The sequence below is a fragment of the Acomys minous genome (assembly GCF_964271855.1).
Source record: "Acomys minous genome assembly, chromosome: 9".
NCBI lineage: Eukaryota > Metazoa > Chordata > Mammalia > Rodentia > Muridae > Acomys > Acomys minous.
In genome coordinates this window covers 35,374,025-35,390,634 of record NC_140490.1, presented here as the reverse complement: position 1 = coordinate 35,390,634, position 16,610 = coordinate 35,374,025, and the positions used below count along the sequence as shown (strand labels likewise).

General features: G+C 46.7%; 1 long non-coding RNA gene across 1 annotated transcript; it reads right to left on the bottom strand.

The window, feature by feature from the left end:
• Nucleotides 1–8,364: 8,364 nt before the first annotated feature.
• On the bottom strand, nucleotides 8,365–15,718 carry LOC311605269. Its single transcript, XR_014781874.1, has 2 exons — nucleotides 15,385–15,718; nucleotides 8,365–8,639 (listed from the first exon to the last, which is right to left on the bottom strand). It is a non-coding gene; the product is annotated as an uncharacterized lncRNA (long non-coding RNA).
• Nucleotides 15,719–16,610: the final 892 nt, after the last annotated feature.

Genomic DNA, 16,610 nt, shown 5'->3' with positions numbered 1-16,610 from the left:
GTGCGTGTGTGTGTGTGTGTGTGTGTGTGTGTGTGTGTGTGTGTGCCTGCACGCACACATAGTGCAGTGCACTTATGGGGCGGGTTGAGGATGGCAGGATTCTCTCCTTCCCCACTATGGGACTCCGGGATGGAGCTCTGGTCCACAGGCTGGTCAAGCTTCTCACCAGCGCTAAATGACAGCTTCACGGTTTAAGAATGTCCTAGTATCTGAAGATGCAGTGGATCCGGTCTCTGAATGCCTGACAGCATTTCAGATGGCATAAATTTGCTTGTTTCTCTCTCTTACCTGAAAAGTGGTATCACGGGACTTAGTATCCAAGTCAGGGCCACGTTTGGGCCAGGTGACGCCTGTGAGATGCTCGGAGAGGGACAGGGGTGTGCACTCAGACACTGCCAGCTGGGCAGCACCTCTTGGTCACGACTCCAGTCTGCTTTCACTTTGGTGACTCGCTTTTTCTGGTGCCTTTCCCAGGCTGTCCCTCCAGAGGCCACCTTTTCCTCATCCGAAGCAACCCACACTGATCAATACAGATTTGTGTATAAAACTCTGAAATTCAACATGACTTTCACCCCCAACTAAAACTGCACACCATCCCCAAATCCAGGTCAGGACAGAGGCTTGGGGTTTTTTTTTTATGGTTTAAAAGTGAGTGAGAAGAGGGCCAAAAAGAGAAGTCAGGTTTTCTCTCCTTGGTTTGCCCATTGCATCGCTGAGGAAGCAGCGAGGGGGCTGTGGCTGTTGCCAGGAGGCCACTCGAGGACACCCTGCAGACAGCCGAGCCACAGATGTGCCTGAAGCGCCGCCTCTGCAGTCGCAAACACCCTGCTGCCCAGCGAGAGGCATCTGCTTCACCCAGGCAAGTGGCCAGGAACAGTTGGCCGGTCGTTGGATTTTGCTTTTTCTAAACGTTGGTTCCTTCCAACAGCCTTTAAAATGGCTTTTTCATGGGAACTGGAGTAAGAAGCAGGCAAGGGCAGAACAGGGCTGAGTCTAGGAGAGGCGCAGCACCGTGGGCCTAGGAACCCACAGCCTGGCTTTGCACTCCAACCACCGGTCCACTGTGGGGGCCCCTTACCTCAACTTCAAGCTCCTTCAGATGAGGAAGGCTGAGGAACATCTGCTTCCAGGGATGGTTCTGGGACACTCAGTGAGATGATACAGGAGAAGATGGAAGTCAGTGTTTCACCGGGATAACACAGCAGCAACAGTGTCTGCTTGGGAATACTGATTCTCTCTTTTTCTCTGAGAAAATGTGAATCCATTTTGGGGGTTCCTAATGACTTCAGATTTGTTTTCCACAAGTTATAAGAAAATGACTAGTAACAATGGCAAGTACGTGCTTCTTGACCTAACATAGGAGCATATCATGCTAAACCCAGCGTAAGTTGCGATCCTCCCAAAGTTAAATATACATGCTGCTGAGCAGCCTAACTCAGCCCCACCTCCTTGACCATGCTCACCTACTCTCTAGCCTGGGCAGAGCGCGGGCACAAACCCTATTTTAGTACAGAAGCAATCTCATGTAATTACTGAAATATTGAATATTTGTTTCCAGAGTGCTGGAAAGACCAGAGCTACGGAGTGTGAGGCACAGGGCTGCACAGCTGCCTGAGGCCCTGTGCTTTATGCAGCTGCTGCTCCGCATCTGCAGACAGCTCGAGAGGGGAAATGTGAAGTCAATATTAGCATCGGTTTCTGATGAGTTGTTTCACTTTTACATCAGTGTAAGTTCTAATGTTAAGGTCAAGAGACTGGAGTGGGAACCTTGGGGCTGGGCCACAGGCAGGTAGGACAGTGGGGAGAGGTGGGATCAGGACGCAGACAGAGGCGGTAGTGACAGCTGAGGGCACGGAGGAGGGATCGGGGAATTCACACAAGCACCCTACCCATGTGGTCCTTTAGGCATGAGTGCCAGGGGATAATTTCACTTTACACCAACAGTCTAGCTTATTGGCCGGGATGATACTCCAGTGGGCAAAAATGCCCAGCCAGGGTAACAGAGCTGATCTTGTGCCCTAGCTGGGCACTGGGCGTTGTGTGAACCTTGAGGGACAGTGATTACTAACGGAGCAGTGGAGAGAAGGCCACACAGATCAGAGGTAGCACTGGTACGGCCAGACTGCAATAAGCTGAGTGTGGCTTCTGGTGATCTGGCTCTCCTTGAGTAACTCCTGTAGGTGACCCTAATCAGCTCATTGTTTTGATTAGTTCAGTCATTATTGAGCCTGTTTTGGCTTTCTTTGGGGATGAGTAGATGTCTGCTCATGCCTCCCTAGAATTATGTCACTCAGCATCCTGACACAGCACCCTGGCACAGCACCCTGACACAGCACTTTGGCAACACCCCAACACAGCACCATGACACAACACCCCGACAGCACCCTGACACTGCACCCTGGCAGTACCCTGACACAGAAACCCAACAAAGCACCCTGACAGCAACTCGGGACAGCACCCTGGCAGCACCCTGACACAGCACCCTGACTGCATCCTGAAACAGCACTGTGACAGCACTCTGACACAGCACCCCAACACAGCACCCCAACAGAGTACCCTGACACAGCACCCTGACACAGCACTCTGACAGTACTCTGGCACAGCACCCCGACATAGCACCCAAGCAGCACCCCAACACAGCACCCTGACAGAATACTCTGACACAACACCCCGACAGAGCATCCTGACATGTGCTCTTGGCTGTGGGTGGTCATATAGACTGATTTTAGTTTCTGGCTATTCTAAGAAAAGTTTTAATCAACTCTCTGGACAAGTCTTTGTATAGAAGTGTTTTCGTGGTCCAGGGATAAATATTTAGGAGCAGATCTGCTGGGTGGTACAGTGAGTGTGTACTGAACATAATTCTTTTAAGATTAGCTATGAAGTGTGCTAGGGCACACTTTGGGGTAGGCTGTTGTCCTTTGTGGTAGCCATGGCTGGTGAGAGTGAGTCACTGGGGGTAACCTTTGAGGCTCATAGCACAGCTTTCTTCTGCTCCAACCTCTGTTCCCTGTCTGCTACCCCAGTGTGACCAGCCATGTGGCCTTGGGCAGGCATCGTGGTCCATGCCTGTAATCCTCTCACTTCAGAGGCTGAGATCAGAGGACCTCAAATTCCAGACTAGGTAGGCTACATGGTGGGATCCTGTCTTAAGAATAAAGGCCACAGCAAACAAACAACAAATAAACCCAAGCAAACACCCTGTAGCCTTTGGAGATAGCTGGATGGATTTAAGTCATTTGTGTCACATTTGGCTTGTACAAGTTGACCAAAACACCCACATCTCAGGCTTCTCAGCTGGGAAATGGGACAGTCTTACTCAAAGCGAAGAATTTGATGGATTTTTGTCGAATGACCTAGAACCGTGCTCACCGAAGGTTCTGGGAAGCACTGCTACATCCCCGTTCTAGTGTTATTTTTCATGTTGTGGTATCTCAAAGCTTAACAAATAATCTCCATCCAAAAGAACCGAGGTCATTATAAAATTTTTCTTACTTTTTTCACATTGCAAAGATGATGGCATAGCACTCTCCTAAAGTGACAGTCCTCTCTTTCTTGGCACCTAATGACAGCTTTGCTCATTTTGGTGACCATAAAATAGAATATTGTGATTTTAGTTGGCACCCCCTATTGAATATCTTTTTTTTAAAGACCTATTTATTTACTTGATATGGCAAAACGCGTGTTTTGCCAGTCTTGAGTATGTATATACTATGTGTATGAAGTACCCATGGAGGACAGAGGTGGGTTGGAATCTCCTGGAACTGGAGTTAGATATGGGTATAGGCCACCATGTGGGTTCTGGGAATCGAACCTGGGTCTTCTAGAGGAGCAACCAGTGCTCTTGAGCTCTGAGCCATCTCCATGGCCCCCTCATGTAGCCAGTTAAACTTGGGTTGTCTCTGGACCTGCGTGCCATCTCCTTCCCGCCCTATCTGGAGTCCTACTGGAACTAGTAAATTAAGACTTCTGCTCTTGACATTTGGGCTGGGAGAAAGCGAAAACGGATCTAATAATAATTAGTTATGGTTTAGCGTGTGAGATTGGAGCGTTCTCGTTTTTCACTCCGGAGCCTGGTGAGAAGGAGTGAGGGAGAGAGAGAAGATTGATGGCAAACAGAGGCTTTCACTGTTCGCATGCCAAGAGAAGCAAATGATCCCCGGGCGCCTCCTTATATCATGTTAAGAGCCCATGACAGCCCTAAAAGAAGTGGGGAGAGCCAGCAAAGGTGGGGGTGGGGTGGGGTGGATAAAGAAGTTTCCTTTTATTGTTCTCCGGGGCCAGGCACCTTGGCACATGCATCACTGCTTGCTCACTTTGTAAAGACCGCAGTGTCCCGCCAGCCTACCTCTCCAGGCTCCGAGAAGGAGGGCCTGGGCTCAGATAACCAACCACCTCTACTAAGGAACAGCTTGTTTTTGTAACTCCGGCGGCGGTACAGTTTCTCTCCACTTAATGAACTGGAGCGATGTCGTGGATAAGACACAGCCCGACACAAGCTCTAAGTACTAAGCCCAAGCATTATGGGATAAACCCTTCCCAGTAATGTCCAATGCTTCTACCATTTAAGCCTGTGTTAGTGTGCTATGGGAGAAGTATAGTAACTTTTTGAAGGGAAAATACCGGGGGGCAGGGGAGCCCTTTGTGTGTGTGTGTGTGCGTGCGTGTATACATGCCACATAGCTGTTATATGACATAATGTTGCAGATCTGTGCTCACTTCTTTTTGGTGAGAAATTTAGAGGGGGTGATGTGAACTGCCAAGAGGAGATGTGTAAAATGATTCACAAGTATTACTCTGTCCAAGAAGGTACCAGAGAGGAAGAACAGATGGCATCTTTCAAAGAATGGCCCTGTAGTTTTCTTTGTGTCCCCAAAGGCCTTGTAATACAGCTGCAGAGGTGGGGCTAAGCAGAGAGCCAAGAACACACTGAGGCAGGCCACCAGTGATCTGGGCCTGCTCAAGTCTGAGTCTGATGCCCAGTGATGCCCTGAGGAAGACCTGGCAGATACTGCCCGGCTGGGGGACATGTGACAGAGGCCAGCAGGCACAACAGCCCAAGTGTCTGCCCTTACTCATCACGGGAGATGTTGTGTGGATCTGTGGATGAGAGTGTTGGCAGAGTGCTATCTGTAAAGAAACAGGGATGTAGTCACCCAGGGTAAACGGGGCTTCACAGAGTGTGAAGGAACAACACAAGGTGAAAGATTTTTACGAACCTTTAAGCTTTCTTCTACCTAGTACTCACCCTATTTAACTCATAGCGCTCCTGGGGACTAGGCCAGGGACAGAAAGCTTTATCTGGCCCTTTAGTAAGCCCCACCTTCAAGGAGTTTTTGTGGATTTGAGGGGTTGTTTGGAGCCATTTGCCTGAAATCCGCGTTTTCTGATAAAAAGCACTGAAAACACTGCAGAGGAAGAGAGAGTCGATGATGACGCCCAAAAGGAGCGGTACTTCCCTAAAGGCGGAAGTCTGCAGGTAAGCTCAAGGGCAGGCAGAAGGCAACTGCTGAGGAAGAGCACTGAATGTGAAAAGAGACGGGGGTCCGTCAAGGCGGGACCTGGATTTGCAGATTGTATGCTCATAGGACTTGGCAGAAACGTACATTTTCAAACGGAGTCCGGCATGAGCATTGTTTAGGAGCCTGGCTGAAACCCCTGGCTCCAGCGCTAGAGTGTCTGACTCAGTAGGGCTAAGGTGCCGCCTCCCAGCAAGTTCCTAGGTGCTAGGGCTTGTCTGGGCTGCACTTTCGATAAAGACATATGCATGAAATGCATTTATTTGTACCCACATCTGCACCCGTGTTCGGGCAGGAACCGTAGTGGCGGCAGTAAAGCCGGTCCTCGCTGCCTCCTTTTCCTGTTCTCTGATGGAGACTTCAGGATGGACGTGAGCTGGGCAGATGTAGTTGCCGGCAGCGACGACCCCGGTGCTCTGACCCCTGGCGTTGCCACTGCTACAGTGAACTTGAGATTGTGGAAAAGGGCTAGAAGAAATCTGCTGGCCTCAGGATAGAGATGGGGAGGAAAAGTGAGGTGCGAGGGTGGGCGGAGGCGGGGGGGGGGGGGGGGTATGAGGGGGTGGGGGGTGGGGAAGAGAGGGAAGAGTGGGAGGGTCTAGGAGAAGTCTGATGGCTTTGGTATACAGGGGAGGGAGAGGCTAGAGAGTAAAGAAGAGAAGGGAAGAAGAGAAAGGGGGCATTTTGGAGAAGTCTGATGCCTTCTGTATACATATGGCCTCAGTGCTTAGATGGGGGAGGAGAGGTGAGAGAGGAGAGAGAAAAAAGGACAGAAAGAAAGGAGAGAGAGAGAGAGAGAGAAAGAGGAGAGACAGAGTTCAGTTTCAGCTCCAGCTGTGACTTTAGCAGCTTTGAGAACTTCACGCAGTTCTTAACCCCTTTGAACCTCAATTTCCTCCTCTGTGAAACTTGGAGGCTTGAAGGCTCACCTTTCTGTTGACATTCTTAGTTGTAATGAAGTGATGTCCATCCTGCCTGATTTAAGCAGAAAAGAGATTTACGGCAAGGGTATCGGGTTCTACAGGGAAAATGAACGGTTTCACCAACCAATCAAGGCTCTAAAAAAAATGAGAGGGGCTGAGGTTGAATGAGAGAATTGTGACAGACCCGACACAAAAGCATTCATGAGTTTCACGTGATGCTGAGTTAGGTGGAAGACAACAGGGGTGTGAGGAGAGCACGGCTGAGTGTTACTCTCTGTAGAACAGCCGCGAACACTGTTTGGGGTGATTTGACATGGGGGGATCGTGTCCCTGTAGAGTCCTAATGCGTGCTGACATTCTAAGGCATTAATAGGCGAAATAACGCAATGTTTGAGATTTGCATTGGGAAAGACAAAAGCTCCAGAGAAAGAAGTGAGTGAGAAGAGCAGAAAGAGTGAGGGGAGCGAAGGGTAGCACGGCCATAGCAACGTCAACAAAATGCTGATTATTGGTAGATCCCGGTTGAGAAGCCATGGGAATTTATTTTCTGCTTGAGTGCATATGCCTGCTTGTTCATATGCGTTTGAGATTCTTCGTAGCAAAACGCTCCAATGAAACCAAAAGCACCCTTTCTAAGCCTGGAGGATAGGGCTCAGATATCCGTCACAAAGGAGGCCAGATCTGTCATTGTCACCAAGCTAGCAAAGGTGGCTAGGGAGAGAATTGCCACGTTTCTAAATTCTAAGGTAGCTGGTATATCTGCCGCCAAGTGTCTTCAAGGAATAGGAGCTGCCCAGGTGACTGAAGGGTGTCACAACCATCCCTAGAGGCCCATAGTGAGTCCCAACTCTGTGTCAGTGCCACCCCTCTTCCTGCCCCTGAGATGAGTGTACCCCATATCCCCATGTGTGTCTTTTTTTTTTTTTTTTTACTCAACCTTCTTGAATATCAATAATTTTCTAGTCTCTTGTGGGGAACTTTGGGCCAGCCCATCGGAGCTGACTTTCTGTTGGAAGAGGAACACGCTAGGTGACATCATGCTGTGTGTACGTATCCCATCTCCTATCCTGTTTCTTCCCCAAGCCCACAGGAGCCCTCGCCGCCAGCATCATTTGATCTATGCAGCGGTTGTCGTGAAAAACATCTGGTGTTGTCTTTCATGGTGTCCCATCTGAGGTCCACTGGTTTTGTTTGTTGCTGTTGTTCGTTATGTATTTGTTTTGTTTTTGTTTGTCTGTTTGTTTGTTTTGGTGTGGGCCTTAGATGCCTACTCGTTCTGGACTAACAGTCTTGCTGACTCCTCTCCTACAACCTGTGTACATGTGCGGTGGTTTAACCGTTCTCATGACTTTGACTCTCCTCTGAGGCTCCTGCTGAAATAACATGGCGTATTGTTATACAGAACAACATATATGTTCGGGAGCAGAAGCGGTATATCCTAGAGCAGCCACAAAATACAAAAAGCAGTAACAGTTGCTTGTTATCATTTGGAGGCTCGGCTGTGCATGATGGCAGATGCTAAACTTTTATTCAACGGGAAGTTCGGGAGGCTTATCCATGCTTGCATCACCATGGACCCGTGAGAATGCATTGTGCTCTAATCCAACAGGACAGATGCCATCAGGCCATGGAAACTTTGTTCCGTGATTTTCCTAATGACGTCATCATATATGTAACTGCCGACCAAAGACACTAGGATACACTGCGTGTCTACAGCTTCTCCAAGTTGTGTTCTTTTAAGAATGTGGCAGTCAGTGCTAGAGAGATGGCCCGCTAAGGGCCACCTTACCCAGAGGTCTTTGTGTGTGAAGTAAGCACTCTGCCATCTCAGCCACATCTTCATCCCTCAACGGCTTGTTGCTAAAAGGCAGAGCCTAACACTTTTATGTTAGGTCTTCCCAAAGCAGAAGCTAAAGGCAGGATTCCCTGTAGGTGGTTTATTTGGACAGTGACTCCAGGAAAGGGGTAGGAAGGAGGAGAGGGAAAGAGAGGAGTCTCCATTGGCTACATGCCGAGCCTTCACTACTGGGGGCAACTGGAACTCAGTCCTCCTGGTACTCTGCACAGACATTTGCTCGGTGTTGCCCATCTGTGGTATTTAATCCCGTGTCACCGGAGCGTAGCTGCTGTGGGTACGCAAACTCCTTGTCACATGACCAGAGCATACTCACGCTCTGTGTAGGCCTTCCACAGGGGTCTGGAGGGATTTGGAAAGAAGCCATTAGAAAATGAAGATTCTGGGCCAAATAATTAAATATCCAGAAACCTGCTACCAAGAAAAATAATAGCAAATGTTTAACTTTTTGCCTCATTCACACCAGGTGCCCTTTGAACTGTTTTATATGCCCCATATTCATCAAGCCAAAGTCATTGGTGATGGGAAAACGAAGCTTTAGGAATTACAGCACTAGCGGCTTGTATGCGGTCATGTCCACAGCACCTGACAGACAGAAACAGCTCAAGGGAAGAGCAGTGGTTTCAGGGCCTAGCTCATGTCAGAAGGCATGGCTGGGAAGGCCTGTCCAAGGAAACCTGTGTGGCTGTGGTTCCTCACAAAGTGGAGGAGAAAGCAACGGAACAGCAGAGACACCGGGGCTGGGCTGATGCCGTCCAAGGCCAGCCCTCAGTGGCCTACTTCTGCCATGTAAGCTTCACTTCCTGAAGGATCTGCAGCCTCCCACAAGAGCAGCACCCGATCAGGGCCAAGCATTCAAAGCAAGAGCCTGTGGGGACTATTTCAGATTCACAACAAGCACTGGCAAGCCAAGGCAGGGGCCGCCAGTGAAAGCCTGGCACCAGTCTTCCCAGCACTGGCAAGGCCGAGGTAGGGGCCGCCAGTGAAAGCCTGGCACCAGGCTTCCTAGCACTGGCAAGGCCAAGGCAGGGGCCGCCAGTGAAAGCCTGGCACCAGTCTTCCCAGCACTGGCAAGGCCGAGGCAGGGGCCGCCAGTGAAAGCCTGGCACCAGGCTTCCCAGCACTGGCAAGGCCGAGGCAGGGGCCGCCAGTGAAAGCCTGGCACCAGGCTTCCCAGCACTGGCAAGGCCGAGGCAGGAGCCACCAGTGAAAGCCTGGCACCAGGCTTCCTAGCACTTGGGATTTTCTTTTCGCATTTAACAAAAATCTCATTTGAATTTTCTTAGTTGTGTGGGGCTACTATGAATTACCATGCATATATAGAAAGAGAAACATGAGCGAGATGAAACAAATTACTGCTAAACTTTTTCAAATTTAGATTTTCAGTTGCTGTTTTACTAAGTCATTAGCATTTCCCCATAGCACTAGCTATGCTAATAAGGACATTGGTAATATAGTACTTCCAAGGGACTGTTTTGTTTTGTTTTGTTTTTAAAAAACAAACAAAGAAAGAAACTAACACTCCCTGGTGCTGGGCCTTGAAGCTGACTGTAGATTGTGTAACGTTAGTTTGTAGAATTAGCTATTGGATGCTGCTTGACGAACTTTACAAAACCCACCTGGCTCTGCCCTAGCCTCTGTCTCCTCTGCACAAACACATCTTCCTTGGAGTTGAAAGCGAGGTTGGCTATCACCTCCCAGATTTCCTGTCAAGAGCTTAAATAATTGTCTTCAAATTTTGCTGCTGAAGCTTTAAACTTTGTTATTCTAGGCAAAGGAATAACAGAACTGTCCCAGCCAAAATGAATGTGGGATTCCATTGGTGTAGTGTAGGTGCATCCAGACTTCAGATGTGTAGCTTTGTGTCTTAGAACGCTGCGTTGCAGAGTCATGGAGTGGGATGCATTAGAAACTGTGTTGATGTCACAGATGGGAAAGCTACAGCCTTCAGATTAGGAACCACCTCAGTCTCATCTCAGAATCACCTACTCATCTCTATGCACACAGAGATCTATACAGCATTCCCATCAACTTACAAAGCTAGAATCGGACTACTATTGGAACTTCAAAGATGTTCTGAGGGAAGTGGTTTTGGGCACAAAAGTTATGACTAAACATCAGCAAGCCTTATGCTCAGGACCTGAACTGTTACTATGTCTGATTATAATTTTTGCTTTAATTGCAAATAAAATACCTAAGGGAGAGTGCTTAGTTTTTTTGTTCTTTGTATTTTGTTTTGTTTTCTTTTTCTGAGTGTATTCTTTCATCGAAATAAAATGTTCCCAGCTCGTCTGATTTCACACTCAGGGTGGTGGAAACTGAGCCCCCTTTGGAATTAGTTTATGTGTTAGAGATACAAAACAATTTAAAAATGTAAGATTTTAAAATATTAATCTAAATTTAATCTAGCCAGGTTACCTTGGCAGACTTTCTATATTTTAGCCATGCCATTTAATCAGTTTTGATTTTAAATTTACTCTTTCTTTACAAGCATTTGTTTCTGGGGTTCCTTTTTAAACCTGAAGATATTCTGTGATGTGTCTGAATAAGTACGGCATTTTCATGATGTTTAACTAATACATAGAAAAGCAATAGACTATTAGGAAAAGCATGATCAATATTTACTTTTAAAATCATGTAGCTCCTTGGCAGATAATTTTCAAGGACTCATCATGCACTCGTGTGTGCTAGTCACAGAGGTGACTCCAGTTCTCTGCCAATATATATATATATATATGTGTGTGTGTGTGTGTGTGTGTGTGTGTGTGTGTGTATGTGTGTGTATATATATATATATATATATATATATATATATATATAGAGAGAGAGAGAGAGAGAGACAGAGACAGAGAGACAGAGAGAGACAGAGAGAGACAGAGAGAGACAGAGAGACAGAGAGACACAGAGAGAGAGAGTCTAAAATGTGCCCAAGGCATCTCTATGGTACTCTAACATTTGCACCCTGGGCAGGCTGTGACAGGGACCTATTTCTTTCCTCCCATGACTTCCTGAAGGTGCTTACACTGGTTGGTCCTTTTTCACAAGCCCCATCCCTTCCATTGACAAGCATCGGTCAGTACTCGGAGTAGCAGTTGTGGAAGGAGAGGACCTCATACTTTTCTCTCATCAGGACCAATCCACAGGGACTACAGGAGTATGATGGGGTTTGAGGAGGAGGAGTTATAGGAAGCATGAGCCTCAGTCCCTGAGGTGAGGACCAGCAGTACATAAAATACTTTAATCATCACACAAGAGGGTCTGTGACCAAACATCACAACAGAGGGCTTCAGAGCAGATGTTCTTCAGTGTGTGATTGGAAAGGGCTTCCTAGGGCTGGATCACAGAGCGTGAGTGCTTTTTAAAATGAAGTCGCAGTTTAAGAAGATGAGCAGGGATAAGTCAACCCAGTGGGATGGCCTGATGGAGACAGATGTGTGTCTCATTTCTCTTGAAACAACCATCATGAAATTTAAACATGTATTCTTTATGTTGACAATTGCACTTTGCAACAGAGAGACAAGTACTATGAACGCTAGGATGATGAAAGGCCAACACTGCAGCAAGGGTTGTGAGCAGAGTCTGCCATGCTGCTGCCGCCTGATGCTTAGGGATACGTACGTATGTTCCAGCGCCTGCAGAGTGACTGAAACTACGATCAGCATCTTTTTCCTATTCATTCATATGTAGGGTTAGTGTAAGCTTCTGCCTTTCCCTTATGGCTTCTCTCTGGCATACTCAAATGCCAGCATCATCGTTCTTGACTTTGGGGTTATGATGAATCAAAACAAGAGTTATTTGGTTACTATGGCTGCTGGTCTTATAACCAAGATGAATTCTTAAGTGTCTAATGGGTGGGTAGCATATACATCATGGATGCACTGGACAAAGGAATGGCTCACATCCCAAAGACTGGGATTTCATCATATACTTTAGAACTTATTAATTATTTATGGAATTTTTCAGCTTAATAGTTTCAGGCTGTGATTGCTGGTAACTGAAACAAGGAAAATGAAATTGTAGGTTGAGGGGAATCTACAAGACTGTTTGTACCTACAGCATGACTCAGCTTGTTCCCAAGCAGTATGTTAAGTGGGGACAAGAAAACTTGAGGCTATGTGCTCTTTGTGCAAAGTGGGCAGCAGGTCATATTCTGTTTATTGTCAAAGATATGAGGGCAAGTTGTAGAGGCTTTGCTTGACAGAGTTCCCGAGACCTCCGACTGTCCAGCATGATCACTAGTCATCCAGAGCAGCTATTGAGGCTTTGCTTGACAAAGTTCCAAAGATCTCTGGCTGATCACCAAATATTATGTATGGTCCAGGTGTAATGTTGTTTAGAAATCTGCTATCTCTCCTAAAACTGTTTTTCTCTTTCCTCTTTAATTTTCAGCCCTAAGGAAAATCACACAGGGAAACCTTTTCCCCACAGAGAATGTTGAAGGAAGGCATCTGGCCAAAGGCTTGAGACAATGATAGAGTGTTTTGCTCTGACTGTGAGCACCCAAGCAGAAACTGCCTGAAAGAAAGTTAAGACCAGGACTAGATACTGTTACCTATAGAAACGTTTCCTTAGAATCTGCTTTGAGAGCAATAGAGGAAGGGCTTGGAGCATCACGCTTTACAGATATTTTATAATAGAGGACCCCCTGGAGAGCACATCTGTTGGTATGGGACTGGAAATAGATCATTTCTTTCTTTAGAGAATATCTAGTTCAAGCTATGTTGCTATGGCCATCTTGTAAACACATTGGCTTTAGTCTGGGGACATTTATGATTAAACTGTCCCATGTATTGTTTAAAAGATAACAAACAGGTTATGCTGATTGTTGCTTGAAATTGATTTTTGTTGTATGTTTTGTTGTAGGTTACAGAACTTTTTTGTATTTCCTTGTTACTCTGTTGATTTTTTGATTGCTCTAGTGATTGTGAGGATGGGAAAAAATCATGATGTCATCTGTAATACAAAAATTTGAATTTCATTTCAATAAAATACTGGGGTCGGGCCAAGGAGAAGAGGGCAAGCAAGTAACAGACATGAGAGAGTGAGCTAGAGTGAGGTGGGCAACAGCAAGGGAGAGGGATAGACGGGGAACAGTGAGAGAGATGGGTAGATGGGGAACAACAAGAAAGAAGATAGGTAGACAGCAAGTGAGACAGAGGCAGAGACAGATAGAAAAGTTCTCCTGGGCTTTAAGACCTTCCGCGTGTACCGCATAGGCCTGAGTCTTCAAGCATTTCTTTTTCCTCCACTCCTCAACTTCTCAACAACTAGTTCCTTTAGCTAGTTGGTCAACCAATGGTTGGTTTCCCTTAACCAGCTGTTCACTGCCTGCTCAATTCTCCCTCCCGCGGACCCACCTCTCTCCTCTCCTCTTTGCCGTTGCCGGAGCTGGTCTTGGGGAGTGGCAGTTTGTGTGGTCTCCCACCCAGTGCCTGGGTGCAAGTGTCCTGTCTCTCACCATAGTCAGCTGTGGAAATGCCTCCTGTTCCACTCTACTTAGTCACCACTAGGCTGAGTTTTCTGTTTCCCAGTCCTGACTGACATCATCTCCATCATATCCCGTAATCAGGTTCCCACATCAACCCTGGGGACACTTCAGTCACCCCAAGAGGGCAGGATTCTGGAGGCTAATTCCCAAAAAGACCCCAGCGTTTTCCTCTGCATTAGCCCTGTCTGCTCTGTCTCCAGAGACAATGAGCTGGGACTCACACTTAACTATGTGAGGGGAGGACAACTGACTCACCTGATTAACATTTCAAAACCATGCAACACCAACTGATCTTAGAAACTCCTTGTTTTTAGTGGTAGTTATGTTGCATGGTTTTCAATAACCTGAACTGTGACATTGCTTTGTTCTTTAACTGAGTTTTTGTAATAAGTCCACCAAATACTGTTTCTCTGGACCAAATCTAATAAAGAAAAATCGTGATCATAAAGAGGCCATAAATCCATTGATTAAAAAAGTGGGGGAAAAAAAGTGGGTCACAAGTAGCCAAGTCACAGCTCTTGGATGCCATAGGAAGTCTTTCTGAAGGCAATTTCATTAAAAAGGAAATTTTATTTAAAACAACACAACTTGTCTCAAGAAATTTTGCTAATGTAGGAACACAGAGGAAAAAGTATCACAAAATGAGACTACTTATTCATGTGCCAAATGAGGATCTGGGAATTGCCCACATTCCAAGGCAGGATCCAAACAAGTAGTAGACTCAGTTGCAGGCTGGGACCTACCACTGCGGCCCTGCATAGGGACTGTCACCTGACCTGTGCTCCATGGACACTGCGTGAGCTAATAATGATTTCTACATGTGGAAAACAAATCAAATATGACTCATCCTTTCCTCCCCCCTTTAATCAGTTTGTTAAACATAGCTTATCGCCCCCTTCAGGTTTAGTTTGCACACAGTTTTTTTGGGGGGACCTGGTGTGAGCCCATTCCTGTTTCCCATAAGGATGGTTCTGGATGAGTTTTGGTTTTGTGAATATTCCGTTTCCACTTTGATGGTTTCAGATTTCTGGCCAGTTCACTGGGGACCATTCTGGAAAGTTCCCTGAACAATAAATGAGGTGCTTTCTTCAGCCAAATCTATCTCTCTCTCTCTCTCTCTCTCTCTCTCTCTCTCTCTCTCTCTCTCTCTCTCACACACACACACACACACACACACACACATATATATATATATATGACTTTTATCAAAAAGATCTTCCTATGGTGAAACTTAAGAATGTACAGGGCTAATACAACTCACAAGTACATGGAAGATCTAGAACCTAGCTGTTTTAGAAACATTTGATTATAAATTCTTTCTACAGTGGCTAGCCAAGCTAACAGTCCACTCTGACCCCTTTTCTCCAATGCATTTCAAGAACCACATGACTATCAAAATTTTCTTTTAAATTATTTGTTTTCTGGGCCACCTATTGGAACACATTGTTGTTTAAAGTCATATGTCAGGAAACAGCAGGCTACAGGATTCTGCCAACCGGCTACTGTATTTTCTTTGAGGATCCTTAACATTTTCACAAGCCTTTGAGCAGCACTCAAGAGCTGGCTGTGCACCTGTAGCATACATGGGTCATGTGATACCTTTCAGATAGTAGCTTAGATGTCATCTCTTCCAGCTAAGACAATGGATGTGCTGGGTCCATTCTGGTTTCTGAGCTGGGTCCATTCTGAGCTCCTTCACTCTGCGTTTTCTCAGCTCTCCCCTCAGGTGTGGACGGAAAGCTGCCTCACAGTTCTTGGAATTGCCCAGGATTCTTTCACTGTCCTTCACGGGGCCTCTAATGAAGTCTGAGCTGTAGCCTGGGGTTGATGCCAGCCTGGAATGCGAGGAGGCTGAAAGCTGACACCCGTTCAACAGAGCAAAGGGCCTTGCACCCGAGGTTGTTGCCATGACAACCTGGGTATGTTCCTGGTGACGCATTTACACAACGGGGTTAGAGTTCTTTGAAACCAGCGGCTGCTGTAAAAACAGCATATTAAATATGCTTCAGACTGCAGGCTGTGCTTACACCCCTCTCCGGAGCCGTTCCCTCGCTCTGTGTTTCAGTGTGTATGGGGGGGGGGGGCGGTTCTGAGAGTGCAAAGTGAATTCACAGCAGAATTATCAACGGTGGGCTAGCTCTGCACAAATCTCCTTTCTTCTTTGAAAGGAAGGGAGAAGAATTTGAGTCATCATTCCTCTCTCTCTCTCTCTCTCTCTCTCTCTCTCTCTCTCTCTCTCTCTCTCTCTCTCTCTCCCTCTCTCTCTCTCCCTCTCTCTGTTTTCTTATCTCCACATACCAAAATATTTGGCCTCTCACCGTGCCTGCTCAGTATGTTTAAAGCAGGGTCACATGACAAATAATTTGGAGAAGGGATGATATCAATAAGCCTATGCCCTAGAAATCATTTGCCTTTTTTCTTATTCAGTTCTGTTTTCCTAGTCACCTTTCAGTTTTGTGTTAACTGATTATTCAAGCAGATATTTTAGGAGACAAAGTTAAGCAGTCCAGAACTACACTGACTGCTTTGCTAGGAAACCTCTTGTTTGCTGGCCGCTACAGGTTCTACACAGCAGATGGGTGACCACACAGCTTTGCCAAGGGAAGCCCAGCCCAGCCCGTTACTGTGTTTAAAGCAACTGACTATCTCAGTTTGACCTAGCTTGGGCTTTTCTGAGACTTGAGAAATTTACTATTAAAATTGAGGAATGCCAGGCAAACCAGGACTAGCTGGTCACTGTGTACCCAGCAAGCACCACTTAATGTCTGCCAACTTACCAGGCTGTACCGAGACATTGATACCCAAGTCAGCTAGTACTTGGCCAG